Consider the following 16,315-nt stretch of genomic DNA (forward strand, 5'->3'; position numbering starts at 1 on the left):
CCATCGCATTCTTGTCTCAGTGGACTCCTTCATAGCCACCAAGCCCCAATGCAGACTCTGCATTGAAGCATGCGGCTTCCCACATCCCACCCTCACACCGTCCTAGGCGGCGAACCTCTATCACGCTCAGGCCATGTCACAGTCTCTTAGGTCTCAGTCTTGCCAATCTGTTCCCCCTTGGTCCTCACGCCCATCTCTCTCCTTTCCAGCCATCAGACCTCTGCCTGCCTTCTCCCTCTTCCTTAGGCTCCTTCCTGAGTCCCCTGCGGTTGGTTTCCCCATTCCTGACCCCTAGTCAGGACCCCAACATGGGTGTGATTAGCGCCACAAGCTCACAGAACGGCTTGGCTTTCTCAGCATCCTGTGGCCTGGCTGCTGCTCCCCGCCACCCCCAGAGAGAGTCCCCTGAACCAGCGCTGGCCTCAGTTCGTCCACGGAATGCCCCCGCCACCCAGAGATGGCCACCCAAGCCGAAGCCCACCTGTCTCCTGCCACCCCTTGCCCAGCACCTTGTCCGTGGACCGGACTGTGCAACCCCTCCGGGACCCGCTCATGTGGCTCCGTGGACGTTGCTTCATTCCACTGAGACCCCTATAGTTGCACACCCCTTTCTGACATTGTCCTCGCGAAATGCTCTCTCTCTCGTCTCCGTCCTTTTTCCGTCACCAGGGACGTGTTTTTTTTTTTCTCGTTTTTTTTCTTTTTTTTTTTTTACATCTACATTCTTCTTTCCTGCCACGTGCCTTGACTACACCCTTCAGCATGGCGTTCATTCTGGAGCTTCACCATGTCGTCCGTCCTCGGGTACACTGGTCTTTCAATTTGCTTGGTTCTCATGTCCCATGAGGACGCATGGTTCCTCATAGCGTTCAGCGTTGGCTCTTGTCCCTTCTGCCCCTTCCTCGCAGCAGACATCTTTTTGGGTGCTCTGCGCTCACGGTCCCACCAGACATCTTCCTTTGAGTCTCCATGCCAACCACCTCAACTTTACTGTTCAAGTGTCCTGCGCTCTGAGACCAGCACGTTTGTGCTCCATTGCTCACCCACTGGCAGTGAAGCCTGACCCCACCCGCCATCTCTCCTGCTACCTGCTAGGCTACATCCAAAGCTCGCTGTCTGCCTGTAGGTCCTTTGGTCCCATGTCTGGCACTCTCGACTTCTGCTCGCCCCATGTACCCCGATTCCGTCGTTCATGTGCTCATGCTTCCCTTCTCTGGCCCGCTCTGCCCTCTGCTCCTTCCACCCAGTGATCCTCACCCGAGGATGCATGAGCCCCAAGGCGGCCTATCGCCAACATCTTTCGGGTGCGTTTTGGTGGTGTTTTATCGTTTCCCAATTTCTGTTGTTGACTTTAGAGCAGAGCACTGCTCCCCCGCTCAGATGTTTGGATAGGCCTCCCCGGGGCACATGCCCTCAGCCCACCCTCGGGTGAAACCACCCCTCCCACCCCCGGGAAGAATCACTGCTGTGGATTCCCAACCTCACCCCGTGGACTGGACCGACCCGCTCTCTCTACTCTACTGCCTTCCACCAGGTTCCCCTGACCCGTGATTCTGAAGGTCCCCAGCCAGCGTTGTCCCCGCACTCACACACACCCGGGCCTCTCGTCTTGGAGCCATCGCATTCTTGTCTCAGTGGACTCCTTCATAGCCACCAAGCCCCAATGCAGACTCTGCATTGAAGCATGCAGCTTCCCACATCCCACCCTCACACCGTCCTGGCGGCGAACCTCTATCACGCTCAGGCCATGTCACAGTCTCTTAGGTCTCAGTCTTGCCAATCTGTTCCCCCTTGGTCCTCACGCCCATCTCTCTCCTTTCCAGCCATCAGACCTCTTCCTGCCTTCTCCCTCTTCCTTAGGCTCCTTCCTGAGTCCCCTGCGGTTGGTTTCCCCATTTCCCTGACCCCTAGTCAGGACCCCAACATGGGTGTGATTAGCGCCACAAGCTCACAGAACGTTGGCTTTCTCAGATCCTGTGGCCTAGGCTGCTGTCCCCGCCACCCCCCTAGAGAGAGTCCCCCTGAACCAGCGCTGGCCTCAGTTCGTCCACGGAATGCCCCCGCCACCCAGAGATGGCCACCCAGAGCCGAAGCCCACCTGTCTCCTGCCACCCCTTGCCCAGCACCTTGTCCGTGGACCGGACTGTGCAAACCCTCCGGGACCCGCTCATGTGGCTCCGTGGACCGTTGCTTCATTCCACTGAGACCCCTTAGTTGCACACCCTTCTGACATTGTCCCTCGCGAAATGCTCTCTCTCTGTCTCCGTCCTTTTTCCGTCACCAGGGGACGTGTTTTTTTTTTTCTCGTTTTTTTTCTTTTTTTTTTTTTACATCTACCATTCTTCTTTCCTGCCACGTGCCTTGACTACACCCTTCAGCATGGCGTTCATTCTGGAGCTTCACCATGTCATCCGTCCTCGGGTACACTTGTCTTTCAATTTGCTTGGTTCTCATGTCCCATGAGGACGCATGGTTCCTCATAGCGTTCAGAGTTGGCTCTTGTCCCTTCTGCCCCTTCCTCGCAGCAGACATCTTTTTGGGTGCTCTGCGCTCACGGTCCCACCAGACATCTTCCTTTGAGTCTCCATGCCAACCACCTCAACTTTACTGCTCAAGTGTCCTGCGCTCTGAGACCAGCACGTTTGTGCTCCATTGCTCACCCACTGGCAGTGAAGCCGACCCCACCGCCATCTCTCCTGCTACCTGCTAGGCTACATCCAAAGCTCGCTGTCTGCCTGGTAGGGTCCTTTGGTCCCATGTCTGGCACTCTCGACTCTGCTGCCCCATGTACCCCCGATTCCGTCGTTCATGTGCTCATGCTTCCCTTCTCTGGCCCGCTCTGCCCTCTGCTCCTTCCACCCAGTGATCCTCACCCGAGGATGCATGAAGCCCCAAGGCGGCCTATCGCCAACATCTTTCGGGTGCGTTTTGGTGGTGTTTTATCGTTTCCCAATTTCTGTTGTTGACTTTAGAGCAGAGCACTGCTCCCCCGCTCAGATGTTTGGATAGGCCTCCCCGGGGCCCATGCCCTCAGCCCACCCTCGGGTGAAACCACCCCTCCCACCCCGGGAAGAATCACTGCTGTGGATTCCCAACCTCACCCCGTGGACTGGACCGACCCCTCTCTCTATACTGCCTTCCACCAGGTTCCCCTGACCCGTGATTCTGAAGGTCCCCAGCCAGCGTTGTCCCCGCACTCACACACACCCGGGCCTCTCGTCTTGGAGCCATCGCATTCTTGTCTCAGTGGACTCCTTCATAGCCACCAAGCCCCAATGCAGACTCTGCATTGAAAGCATGCGGCTTCCCACATCCCACCCTCACACCGTCCTGGCGGCGAACCTCTATCACCTCAGGCCATGTCACAGTCTCTTAGGTCTCAGTCTTGCCAATCTGTTCCCCCTTGGTCCTCACGCCCATCTCTCTCCTTTCCAGCCATCAGACCTCTGCCTGCCTTCTCCCTCTTCCTTAGGCTCCTTCCTGAGTCCCCTGCGGTTGGTTTCCCCCATTTCCTGACCCCTAGTCAGGACCCCAACATGGGTGTGATTAGCGCCACAAGCTCACAGAACGTTGGCTTTTCTCAGATCCTGTGGCCTGGCTGCTGTCCCCGCCACCCCCCAGAGAGAGTCCCCTGAACCAGCGCTGGCCTCAGTTCGTCCACGGAATGCCCCCCGCCACCCAGAGATGGCCACCCAGAGCCGAAGCCCACCTGTCTCCTGCAACCCCTTGCCCAGCACCTTGTCCGTGGACCGGACTGTGCAAACCCTCCGGGACCCGCTCATGTGGCTCCTTGGAACGTTGCTTCATTCCACTGAGACCCCTTAGTTGCACACCCTTCTGACATTGTCCTCGCGAAATGCTCTCTCTCTGTCTCCGTCCTTTTTCCGTCACCAGGGGACGTGTTTTTTTTTTTCTCGTTTTTTTTCTTTTTTTTTTTTACATCTACCATTCTTCTTTCCTGCCACGTGCCTTGACTACACCGTTCAGCATGGCGTTCATTCTGGAGCTTCACCATGTCATCCGTCCTCGGGTACACTGGTCTTTCAATTTGCTTGGTTCTCATGTCCCATGAGGACGCATGGTTCCTCATAGCGTTCAGAGTTGGCTCTTGTCCCTTCTGCCCCTTCCTCGCAGCAGACATCTTTTTGGGTGCTCTGCGCTCACGGTCCCACCAGACATCTTCCTTTGAGTCTCCATGCCAACCACCTCAACTTTACTGCTCAAGTGTCCTGCGCTCTGAGACCAGCACGTTGTGCTCCATTGCTCACCCACTGGCAGTGAAGCCGACCCCACCGCCATCTCTCCTGCTACCTGCTAGGCTACATCCAAAGCTCGCTGTCTGCCTGGTAGGGTCCTTTGGTCCCATGTCTGGCACTCTCGACTCTGCTGCCCCATGTACCCCGATTCCGTCGTTCATGTGCTCATGCTTCCCTTCTCTGGCCCGCTCTGCCCTCTGCTCCTTCCACCCAGTGATCCTCACCCGAGGATGCATGAGCCCCAAGGCGGCCTATCGCCAACATCTTTCGGGTGCGTTTTGGTGGTGTTTTATCGTTTCCCAATTTCTGTTGTTGACTTTAGAGCAGAGCACTGCTCCCCCCGCTCAGATGTTTGGATAGGCCTCCCCGGGGCCCATGCCCTCAGCCCACCCTCGGGTGAAACCACCCCTCCCACCCCCGGGAAGAATCACTGCTGTGGATTCCCAACCTCACCCCGTGGACTGGACCGACCCGCTCTCTCTACTGCCTTCCACCAGGTTCCCCTGACCCGTGATTCTGAAGGTCCCCAGCCAGCGTTGTCCCCGCACTCACACACACCCGGGCCTCTCGTCGTGGAGCCATCGCATTCTTGTCTCAGTGGACTCCTGCATAGCCACCAAGCCCCAATGCAGACTCTGCATTGAAGCATGCGGCTTCCCACATCCCACCCTCACACCGTCCTGGCGGCGAACCTCTATCACGCTCAGGCCATGTCACAGTCTCTTAGGTCTCAGTCTTGCCAATCTGTTCCCCCTTGGTCCTCACGCCCATCTCTCTCCTTTCCAGCCATCAGACCTCTGCCTGCCTTCTCCCTCTTCCTTAGGCTCCTTCCTGAGTCCCCTGCGGTTGGTTTCCCCATTTCCTGACCCCTAGTCAGGACCCCCAACATGGGTGTGATTAGCGCCACAAGCTCACAGAACGTTGGCTTTCTCAGATCCTGTGGCCTGGCTGCTGTCCCCGCCACCCCCCAGAGAGAGTCCCCTGAACCAGCGCTGGCCTCAGTTCGTCCACGGAATGCCCCCGCCACCCAGAGATGGCCACCCAGAGCCGAAGCCCACCCGTCTCCTGCCAGCCCTTGCCCAGCACCTTGTCCGTGGACCGGACTGTGCAAACCCTCCGGGACCCGCTCATGTGGCTCCGTGGAACGTTGCTTCATTCCACTGAGACCCCTTAGTTGCACACCCTTCTGACATTGTCCTCGCGAAATGCTCTCTCTCTGTCTCCGTCCTTTTTCCGTCACCAGGGGACGTGTTTTTTTTTTTCTCGTTTTTTTTCTTTTTTTTTTTTACATCTACCATTCTTCTTTCCTGCCACGTGCCTTGACTACACCCTTCAGCATGGCGTTCATTCTGGAGCTTCACCATGTCATCCGTCCTCGGGTACACTTGTCTTTCAATTTGCTTGGTTCTCATGTCCCATGAGGACGCATGGTTCCTCATAGCGTTCAGAGTTGGCTCTTGTCCCTTCTGCCCCTTCCTTGCAGCAGACATCTTTTTGGGTGCTCTGCGCTCACGGTCCCACCAGACATCTTCCTTTGAGTCTCCATGCCAACCACCTCAACTTTACTGCTCAAGTGTCCTGCGCTCTGAGACCAGCACGTTTGTGCTCCATTGCTCACCCACTGGCAGTGAAGCCGACCCCACCGCCATCTCTCCTGCTACCTGCTAGGCTACATCCAAAGCTCGCTGTCTGCCTGGTAGGGTCCTTTGGTCCCATGTCTGGCACTCTCGACTCTGCTGCCCCATGTACCCCGATTCCGTCGTTCATGTGCTCATGCTTCCCTTCTCTGGCCCGCTCTGCCCTCTGCTCCTTCCACCCAGTGATCCTCACCCGAGGATGCATGAGCCCCAAGGCGGCCTATCGCCAACATCTTTCGGGTGCGTTTTGGTGGTGTTTTATCGTTTCCCAATTTCTGTTGTTGACTTTAGAGCAGAGCACTGCTCCCCCGCTCAGATGTTTGGATAGGCCTCCCCGGGGCCCATGCCCTCAGCCCACCCTCGGGTGAAACCACCCCTCCCACCCCCGGGAAGAATCACTGCTGTGGATTCCCAACCTCACCCCGTGGACTGGACCGACCCGCTCTCTCTACTGCCTTCCACCAGGTTCCCCTGACCCGTGATTCTGAAGGTCCCCAGCCAGCGTTGTCCCCGCACTCACACACACCCGGGCCTCTCGTCTTGGAGCCATCGCATTCTTGTCTCAGTGGACTCCTTCATAGCCACCAAGCCCCAATGCAGACTCTGCATTGAAGCATGCAGCTTCCCACATCCCACCCTCACACCGTCCTGGCGGCGAACCTCTATCACGCTCAGGCCATGTCACAGTCTCTTAGGTCTCAGTCTTGCCAATCTGTTCCCCCTTGGTCCTCACGCCCATCTCTCTCCTTTCCAGCCATCAGACCTCTTCCTGCCTTCTCCCTCTTCCTTAGGCTCCTTCCTGAGTCCCCTGCGGTTGGTTTCCCCATTTCCTGACCCCTAGTCAGGACCCCAACATGGGTGTGATTAGCGCCACAAGCTCACAGAACGTTGGCTTTCTCAGATCCTGTGGCCAGGCTGCTGTCCCCGCCACCCCCTAGAGAGAGTCCCCTGAACCAGCGCTGGCCACAGTTCGTCCACGGAATGCCCCCACCACCCAGAGATGGCCACCCAGAGCCGAAGCCCACCTGTCTCCTGCCACCCCTTGCCCAGCACCTTGTCCGTGGACCGGACTGTGCAAACCCTCCGGGACCCGCTCATGTGGCTCCGTGGAACGTTGCTTCATTCCACTGAGACCCCTTAGTTGCACACCCTTCTGACATTGTCCTCGCGAAATGCTCTCTCTCTGTCTCCGTCCTTTTTCCGTCACCAGGGGACGTGTTTTTTTTTTTCTCGTTTTTTTTCTTTTTTTTTTTTACATCTACCATTCTTCTTTCCTGCCACGTGCCTTGACTACACCCTTCAGCATGGCGTTCATTCTAGAGCTTCACCATGTCATCCTTCCTCGGGTACACTTGTCTTTCAATTTGCTTGGTTCTCATGTCCCATGAGGACGCATGGTTCCTCATAGCGTTCAGAGTTGGCTCTTGTCCCTTCTGCCCCTTCCTCGCAGCAGACATCTTTTTGGGTGCTCTGCGCTCACGGTCCCACCAGACATCTTCCTTTGAGTCTCCATGCCAACCACCTCAACTTTACTGCTCAAGTGTCCTGCGCTCTGAGACCAGCACGTTTGTGCTCCATTGCTCACCCACTGGCAGTGAAGCCGACCCCACCGCCATCTCTCCTGCTACCTGCTAGGCTACATCCAAAGCTCGCTGTCTGCCTGGTAGGGTCCTTTGGTCCCATGTCTGGCACTCTCGACTCTGCTGCCCCATGTACCCCGATTCCGTCGTTCATGTGCTCATGCTTCCCTTCTCTGGCCCGCTCTGCCCTCTGCTCCTTCCACCCAGTGATCCTCACCCGAGGATGCATGAGCCCCAAGGCGGCCTATCGCCAACATCTTTCGGGTGCGTTTTGGTGGTGCTTTATCGTTTCCCAATTTCTGTTGTTGACTTTAGAGCAGAGCACTGCTCCCCCCGCTCAGATGTTTGGATAGGCCTCCCCGGGGCCCATGCCCTCAGCCCACCCTCGGGTGAAACCACCCCTCCCACCCCCGGGAAGAATCACTGCTGTGGATTCCCAACCTCACCCCGTGGACTGGACCGACCCGCTCTCTCTACTGCCTTCCACCAGGTTCCCCTGACCCGTGATTCTGAAGGTCCCCAGCCAGCGTTGTCCCCGCACTCACACACACCCGGGCCTCTCGTCTTGGAGCCATCGCATTCTTGTCTCAGTGGACTCCTTCATAGCCACCAAGCCCCAATGCAGACTCTGCATTGAAGCATGCGGCTTCCCACATCCCACCCTCACACCGTCCTGGCGGCGAACCTCTATCACGCTCAGGCCATGTCACAGTCTCTTAGGTCTCAGTCTTGCCAATCTGTTCCCCCTTGGTCCTCACGCCCATCTCTCTCCTTTCCAGCCATCAGACCTCTGCCTGCCTTCTCCCTCTTCCTTAGGCTCCTTCCTGAGTCCCCTGCGGTTGGTTTCCCCATTTCCTGACCCCTAGTCAGGACCCCAACATGGGTGTGATTAGCGCCACAAGCTCACAGAACGTTGGCTTTCTCAGATCCTGTGGCCTGGCTGCTGTCCCCCCCACCCCCCAGAGAGAGTCCCCTGAACCAGCGCTGGCCTCAGTTCGTCCACGGAATGCCCCCACCACCCAGAGATGGCCACCCAGAGCCGAAGCCCACCTGTCTCCTGCCAGCCCTTGCCCAGCACCTTGTCCGTGGACCGGACTGTGCAAACCCTCCGGGACCCGCTCATGTGGCTCCGTGGAACGTTGCTTCATTCCACTGAGACCCCTTAGTTGCACACCCTTCTGACATTGTCCTCGCGAAATGCTCTCTCTCTGTCTCCGTCCTTTTTCCGTCACCAGGGGACGTGTTTTTTTTTTTTCTCGTTTTTTTTCTTTTTTTTTTTTTACATCTACCATTCTTCTTTCCTGCCACGTGCCTTGACTACACCCTTCAGCATGGCGTTCATTCTGGAGCTTCACCATGTCATCCGTCCTCGGGTACACTTGTCTTTCAATTTGCTTGGTTCTCATGTCCCATGAGGACGCATGGTTCCTCATAGCGTTCAGAGTTGGCTCTTGTCCCTTCTGCCCCTTCCTCGCAGCAGACATCTTTTTGGGTGCTCTGCGCTCACGGTCCCACCAGACATCTTCCTTTGAGTCTCCATGCCAACCACCTCAACTTTACTGCTCAAGTGTCCTGCGCTCTGAGACCAGCACGTTTGTGCTCCATTGCTCACCCACTGGCAGTGAAGCCGACCCCACCGCCATCTCTCCTGCTACCTGCTAGGCTACATCCAAAGCTCGCTGTCTGCCTGGTAGGGTCCTTTGGTCCCATGTCTGGCACTCTCAACTCTGCTGCCCCATGTACCCCGATTCCGTCGTTCATGTGCTCATGCTTCCCTTCTCTGGCCCGCTCTGCCCTCTGCTCCTTCCACCCAGTGATCCTCACCCGAGGATGCATGAGCCCCAAGGCGGCCTATCGCCAACATCTTTCGGGTGCGTTTTGGTGGTGTTTTATCGTTTCCCAATTTCTGTTGTTGACTTTAGAGCAGAGCACTGCTCCCCCGCTCAGATGTTTGGATAGGCCTCCCCGGGGCCCATGCCCTCAGCCCACCCACGGGTGAAACCACCCCACCCACCCCCGGGAAGAATCACTGCTGTGGATTCCCAACCTCACCCCGTGGACTGGACCGACCCGCTCTCTCTACTGCCTTCCACCAGGTTCCCCTGACCCGTGATTCTGAAGGTCCCCAGCCAGCGTTGTCCCCGCACTCACACACACCCGGGCCTCTCGTCTTGGAGCCATCGCATTCTTGTCTCAGTGGACTCCTGCATAGCCACCAAGCCCCAATGCAGACTCTGCATTGAAGCATGCGGCTTCCCACATCCCACCCTCACACCGTCCTGGCGGCGAACCTCTATCACGCTCAGGCCATGTCACAGTCTCTTAGGTCTCAGTCTTGCCAATCTGTTCCCCCTTGGTCCTCACGCCCATCTCTCTCCTTTCCAGCCATCAGACCTCTGCCTGCCTTCTCCCTCTTCCTTAGGCTCCTTCCTGAGTCCCCTGCGGTTGGTTTCCCCATTTCCTGACCCCTAGTCAGGACCCCAACATGGGTGTGATTAGCGCCACAAGCTCACAGAACGTTGGCTTTCTCAGATCCTGTGGCCTGGCTGCTGTCCCCGCCACCCCCCAGAGAGAGTCCCCTGAACCAGCGCTGGCCTCAGTTCGTCCACGGAATGCCCCCGCCACCCAGAGATGGCCACCCAGAGCCGAAGCCCACCTGTCTCCTGCCAGCCCTTGCCCAGCACCTTGTCCGTGGACCGGACTGTGCAAACCCTCCGGGACCCGCTCATGTGGCTCCTTGGAACGTTGCTTCATTCCACTGAGACCCCTTAGTTGCACACCCTTCTGACATTGTCCTCGCGAAATGCTCTCTCTCTGTCTCCGTCCTTTTTCCGTCACCAGGGGACGTGTTTTTTTTTTTCTCGTTTTTTTTCTTTTTTTTTTTTTACATCTACCATTCTTCTTTCCTGCCACGTGCCTTGACTACACCGTTCAGCATGGCGTTCATTCTGGAGCTTCACCATGTCATCCGTCCTCGGGTACACTTGGTCTTTCAATTTGCTTGGTTCTCATGTCCCATGAGGACGCATGGTTCCTCATAGCGTTCAGAGTTGGCTCTTGTCCCTTCTGCCCCTTCCTCGCAGCAGACATCTTTTTGGGTGCTCTGCGCTCATGGTCCCACCAGACATCTTCCTTTGAGTCTCCATGCCAACCACCTCAACTTTACTGCTCAAGTGTCCTGCGCTCTGAGACCAGCACGTTTGTGCTCCATTGCTCACCCACTGGCAGTGAAGCCGACCCCACCGCCATCTCTCCTGCTACCTGCTAGGCTACATCCAAAGCTCGCTGTCTGCCTGGTAGGGTCCTTTGGTCCCATGTCTGGCACTCTCGACTCTGCTGCCCCATGTACCCCGATTCCGTCGTTCATGTGCTCATGCTTCCCTTCTCTGGCCCGCTCTGCCCTCTGCTCCTTCCACCCAGTGATCCTCACCCGAGGATGCATGAGCCCCAAGGCGGCCTATCGCCAACATCTTTCGGGTGCGTTTTGGTGGTGTTTTATCGTTTCCCAATTTCTGTTGTTGACTTTAGAGCAGAGCACTGCTCCCCCGCTCAGATGTTTGGATAGGCCTCCCCGGGGCCCATGCCCTCAGCCCACCCACGGGTGAAACCCCCCCCCCCCCCCCCGGGAAGAATCACTGCTGTGGATTCCCAACCTCACCCCGTGGACTGGACCGACCCGCTCTCTCTACTGCCTTCCACCAGGTTCCCCTGACCCGTGATTCTGAAGGTCCCCAGCCAGCGTTGTCCCCGCACTCACACACACACCCGGGCCTCTCGTCTTGGAGCCATCGCATTCTTGTCTCAGTGGACTCCTTCATAGCCACCAAGCCCCAATGCAGACTCTGCATTGAAGCATGCGGCTTCCCACATCCCACCCTCACACCGTCCTGGCGGCGAACCTCTATCACTCTCAGGCCATGTCACAGTCTCTTAGGTCTCAGTCTTGCCAATCTGTTCCCCCTTGGTCCTCACGCCCATCTCTCTCCTTTCCAGCCATCAGACCTCTGCCTGCCTTCTCCCTCTTCCTTAGGCTCCTTCCTGAGTCCCCTGCGGTTGGTTTCCCCATTTCCTGACCCCTAGTCAGGACCCCAACATGGGTGTGATTAGCGCCACAAGCTCACAGAACGTTGGCTTTCTCAGATCCTGTGGCCTGGCTGCTGTCCCCGCCACCCCCCAGAGAGAGTCCCCTGAACCAGCGCTGGCCTCAGTTCGTCCACGGAATGCCCCCGCCACCCAGAGATGGCCACCCAGAGCCGAAGCCCACCTGTCTCCTGCCAGCCCTTGCCCAGCACCTTGTCCGTGGACCGGACTGTGCAAACCCTCCGGGACCCGCTCATGTGGCTCCTTGGAACGTTGCTTCATTCCACTGAGACCCCTTAGTTGCACACCCTTCTGACATTGTCCTCGCGAAATGCTCTCTCTCTGTCTCCGTCCTTTTTCCGTCACCAGGGGACGTGTTTTTTTTTTTCTCGTTTTTTTTCTTTTTTTTTTTTTACATCTACCATTCTTCTTTCCTGCCACGTGCCTTGACTACACCCTTCAGCATGGCGTTCATTCTGGAGCTTCACCATGTCATCCGTCCTCGGGTACACTTGTCTTTCAATTTGCTTGGTTCTCATGTCCCATGAGGACGCATGGTTCCTCATAGCGTTCAGAGTTGGCTCTTGTCCCTTCTGCCCCTTCCTCGCAGCAGACATCTTTTTGGGTGCTCTGCGCTCACGGTCCCACCAGACATCTTCCTTTGAGTCTCCATGCCAACCACCTCAACTTTACTGCTCAAGTGTCCTGCGCTCTGAGACCAGCACGTTTGTGCTCCATTGCTCACCCACTGGCAGTGAAGCCGACCCCACCGCCATCTCTCCTGCTACCTGCTAGGCTACATCCAAAGCTCGCTGTCTGCCTGGTAGGGTCCTTTGGTCCCATGTCTGGCACTCTCGACTCTGCTGCCCCATGTACCCCGATTCTGTCGTTCATGTGCTCATGCTTCCCTTCTCTGGCCCGCTCTGCCCTCTGCTCCTTCCACCCAGTGATCCTCACCCGAGGATGCATGAGCCCCAAGGCGGCCTATCGCCAACATCTTTCGGGTGCGTTTTGGTGGTGTTTTATCGTTTCCCAATTTCTGTTGTTGACTTTAGAGCAGAGCACTGCTCCCCCGCTCAGATGTTTGGATAGGCCTCCCCGGGGCCCATGCCCTCAGCCCACCCTCGGGTGAAACCACCCCTCCCACCCCCGGGAAGAATCACTGCTGTGGATTCCCAACCTCACCCCGTGGACTGGACCGACCCGCTCTCTCTACTGCCTTCCACCAGGTTCCCCTGACCCGTGATTCTGAAGGTCCCCAGCCAGCGTTGTCCCCGCACTCACACACACCCGGGCCTCTCGTCTTGGAGCCATCGCATTCTTGTCTCAGTGGACTCCTTCATAGCCACCAAGCCCCAATGCAGACTCTGCATTGAAGCATGCGGCTTCCCACATCCCACCCTCACACCGTCCTGGCGGCGAACCTCTATCACGCTCAGGCCATGTCACAGTCTCTTAGGTCTCAGTCTTGCCAATCTGTTCCCCCTTGGTCCTCACGCCCATCTCTCTCCTTTCCAGCCATCAGACCTCTGCCTGCCTTCTCCCTCTTCCTTAGGCTCCTTCCTGAGTCCCCTGCGGTTGGTTTCCCCATTTCCTGACCCCTAGTCAGGACCCCAACATGGGTGTGATTAGCGCCACAAGCTCACAGAACGTTGGCTTTCTCAGATCCTGTGGCCTGGCTGCTGTCCCCGCCACCCCCCAGAGAGAGTCCCCTGAACCAGCGCTGGCCTCAGTTCGTCCACGGAATGCCCCCGCCACCCAGAGATGGCCACCCAGAGCCGAAGCCCACCTGTCTCCTGCCACCCCTTGCCCAGCACCTTGTCCGTGGACCGGACTGTGCAAACCCTCCGGGACCCGCTCATGTGGCTCCTTGGAACGTTGCTTCATTCCACTGAGACCCCTTAGTTGCACACCCTTCTGACATTGTCCTCGCGAAATGCTCTCTCTCTGTCTCCGTCCTTTTTCCGTCACCAGGGGACGTGTTTTTTTTTTTCTCGTTTTTTTTCTTTTTTTTTTTTACATCTACCATTCTTCTTTCCTGCCACGTGCCTTGACTACACCCTTCAGCATGGCGTTCATTCTGGAGCTTCACCATGTCATCCGTCCTCGGGTACACTTGTCTTTCAATTTGCTTGGTTCTCATGTCCCATGAGGACGCATGGTTCCTCATAGCGTTCAGAGTTGGCTCTTGTCCCTTCTGCCCCTTCCTCGCAGCAGACATCTTTTTGGGTGCTCTGCGCTCACGGTCCCACCAGACATCTTCCTTTGAGTCTCCATGCCAACCACCTCAACTTTACTGCTCAAGTGTCCTGCGCTCTGAGACCAGCACGTTTGTGCTCCATTGCTCACCCACTGGCAGTGAAGCCGACCCCACCGCCATCTCTCCTGCTACCTGCTAGGCTACATCCAAAGCTCGCTGTCTGCCTGGTAGGGTCCTTTGGTCCCATGTCTGGCACTCTCGACTCTGCTGCCCCATGTACCCCGATTCCGTCGTTCATGTGCTCATGCTTCCCTTCTCTGGCCCGCTCTGCCCTCTGCTCCTTCCACCCAGTGATCCTCACCCGAGGATGCATGAGCCCCAAGGCGGCCTATCGCCAACATCTTTCGGGTGCGTTTTGGTGGTGTTTTATCGTTTCCCAATTTCTGTTGTTGACTTTAGAGCAGAGCACTGCTCCCCCGCTCAGATGTTTGGATAGGCCTCCCCGGGGCACATGCCCTCAGCCCACCCTCGGGTGAAACCACCCCTCCCACCCCCGGGAAGAATCACTGCTGTGGATTCCCAACCTCACCCCGTGGACTGGACCGACCCGCTCTCTCTACTGCCTTCCACCAGGTTCCCCTGACCCGTGATTCTGAAGGTCCCCAGCCAGCGTTGTCCCCGCACTCACACACACCCGGGCCTCTCGTCTTGGAGCCATCGCATTCTTGTCTCAGTGGACTCCTTCATAGCCACCAAGCCCCAATGCAGACTCTGCATTGAAGCATGCGGCTTCCCACATCCCACCCTCACACCGTCCTGGCGGCGAACCTCTATCACGCTCAGGCCATGTCACAGTCTCTTAGGTCTCAGTCTTGCCAATCTGTTCCCCCTTGGTCCTCACGCCCATCTCTCTCCTTTCCAGCCATCAGACCTCTGCCTGCCTTCTCCCTCTTCCTTAGGCTCCTTCCTGAGTCCCCTGCGGTTGGTTTCCCCATTTCCTGACCCCTAGTCAGGACCCCAACATGGGTGTGATTAGCGCCACAAGCTCACAGAACGTTGGCTTTCTCAGATCCTGTGGCCTGGCTGCTGTCCCCGCCACCCCCCAGAGAGAGTCCCCTGAACCAGCGCTGGCCTCAGTTCGTCCACGGAATGCCCCCGCCACCCAGAGATGGCCACCCAGAGCCGAAGCCCACCCGTCTCCTGCCAGCCCTTGCCCAGCACCTTGTCCGTGGACCGGACTGTGCAAACCCTCCGGGACCCGCTCATGTGGCTCCGTGGAACGTTGCTTCATTCCACTGAGACCCCTTAGTTGCACACCCTTCTGACATTGTCCTCGCGAAATGCTCTCTCTCTGTCTCCGTCCTTATTCCGTCACCAGGGGACGTGTTTTTTTTTTTCTCGTTTTTTTTCTTTTTTTTTTTTACATCTACCATTCTTCTTTCCTGCCACGTGCCTTGACTACACCCTTCAGCATGGCGTTCATTCTGGAGCTTCACCATGTCATCCGTCCTCGGGTACACTTGTGTTTCAATTTGCTTGGTTCTCATGTCCCATGAGGACGCATGGTTCCTCATAGCGTTCAGAGTTGGCTCTTGTCCCTTCTGCCCCTTCCTCGCAGCAGACATCTTTTTGGGTGCTCTGCGCTCACGGTCCCACCAGACATCTTCCTTTGAGTCTCCATGCCAACCACCTCAACTTTACTGCTCAAGTGTCCTGCGCTCTGAGACCAGCACGTTTGTGCTCCATTGCTCACCCACTGGCAGTGAAGCCGACCCCACCGCCATCTCTCCTGCTACCTGCTAGGCTACATCCAAAGCTCGCTGTCTGCCTGGTAGGGTCCTTTGGTCCCATGTCTGGCACTCTCGACTCTGCTGCCCCATGTACCCCGATTCTGTCGTTCATGTGCTCATGCTTCCCTTCTCTGGCCCGCTCTGCCCTCTGCTCCTTCCACCCAGTGATCCTCACCCGAGGATGCATGAGCCCCAAGGCGGCCTATCGCCAACATCTTTCGGGTGCGTTTTGGTAGTGTTTTATCGTTTCCCAATTTCTGTTGTTGACTTTAGAGCAGAGCACTGCTCCCCCGCTCAGATGTTTGGATAGGCCTCCCCGGGGCCCGGGCCCTCAGCCCACCCTCGGGTGAAACCACCCCTCCCACCCCCGGGAAGAATCACTGCTGTGGATTCCCAACCTCACCCCGTGGACTGGACCGACCCGCTCTCTCTACTGCCTTCCACCAGGTTCCCCTGACCCGTGATTCTGAAGGTCCCCAGCCAGCGTTGTCCCCGCACTCACACACACACACCCGGGCCTCTCGTCTTGGAGCCATCGCATTCTTGTCTCAGTGGACTCCTTCATAGCCACCAAGCCCCAATGCAGACTCTGCATTGAAGCATGCGGCTTCCCACATCCCACCCTCACACCGTCCTGGCGGCGAACCTCTATCACGCTCAGGCCATGTCACAGTCTCTTAGGTCTCAGTCTTGCCAATCTGTTCCCCCTTGGTCCTCACGCCCATCTCTCTCCTTTCCAGCCATCAGACCTCTGCCTGCCTTCTCCCTCTTC

At 57.1% G+C, this 16,315-nt stretch overlaps 1 protein-coding gene across 2 annotated transcripts in view; it reads left to right on the forward strand.

The window, feature by feature from the left end:
* Positions 1-16,315, forward strand: part of COPG2 (COPI coat complex subunit gamma 2) — a 154,726-nt gene that overhangs the window by 100,570 nt on the left and 37,841 nt on the right. The window lies entirely within an intron of this gene.

The sequence above is a fragment of the Rousettus aegyptiacus genome, unplaced genomic scaffold, assembly GCF_014176215.1.
Source record: "Rousettus aegyptiacus isolate mRouAeg1 unplaced genomic scaffold, mRouAeg1.p scaffold_m13_p_13, whole genome shotgun sequence".
Classification (NCBI taxonomy): Eukaryota; Metazoa; Chordata; class Mammalia; order Chiroptera; family Pteropodidae; genus Rousettus; species Rousettus aegyptiacus.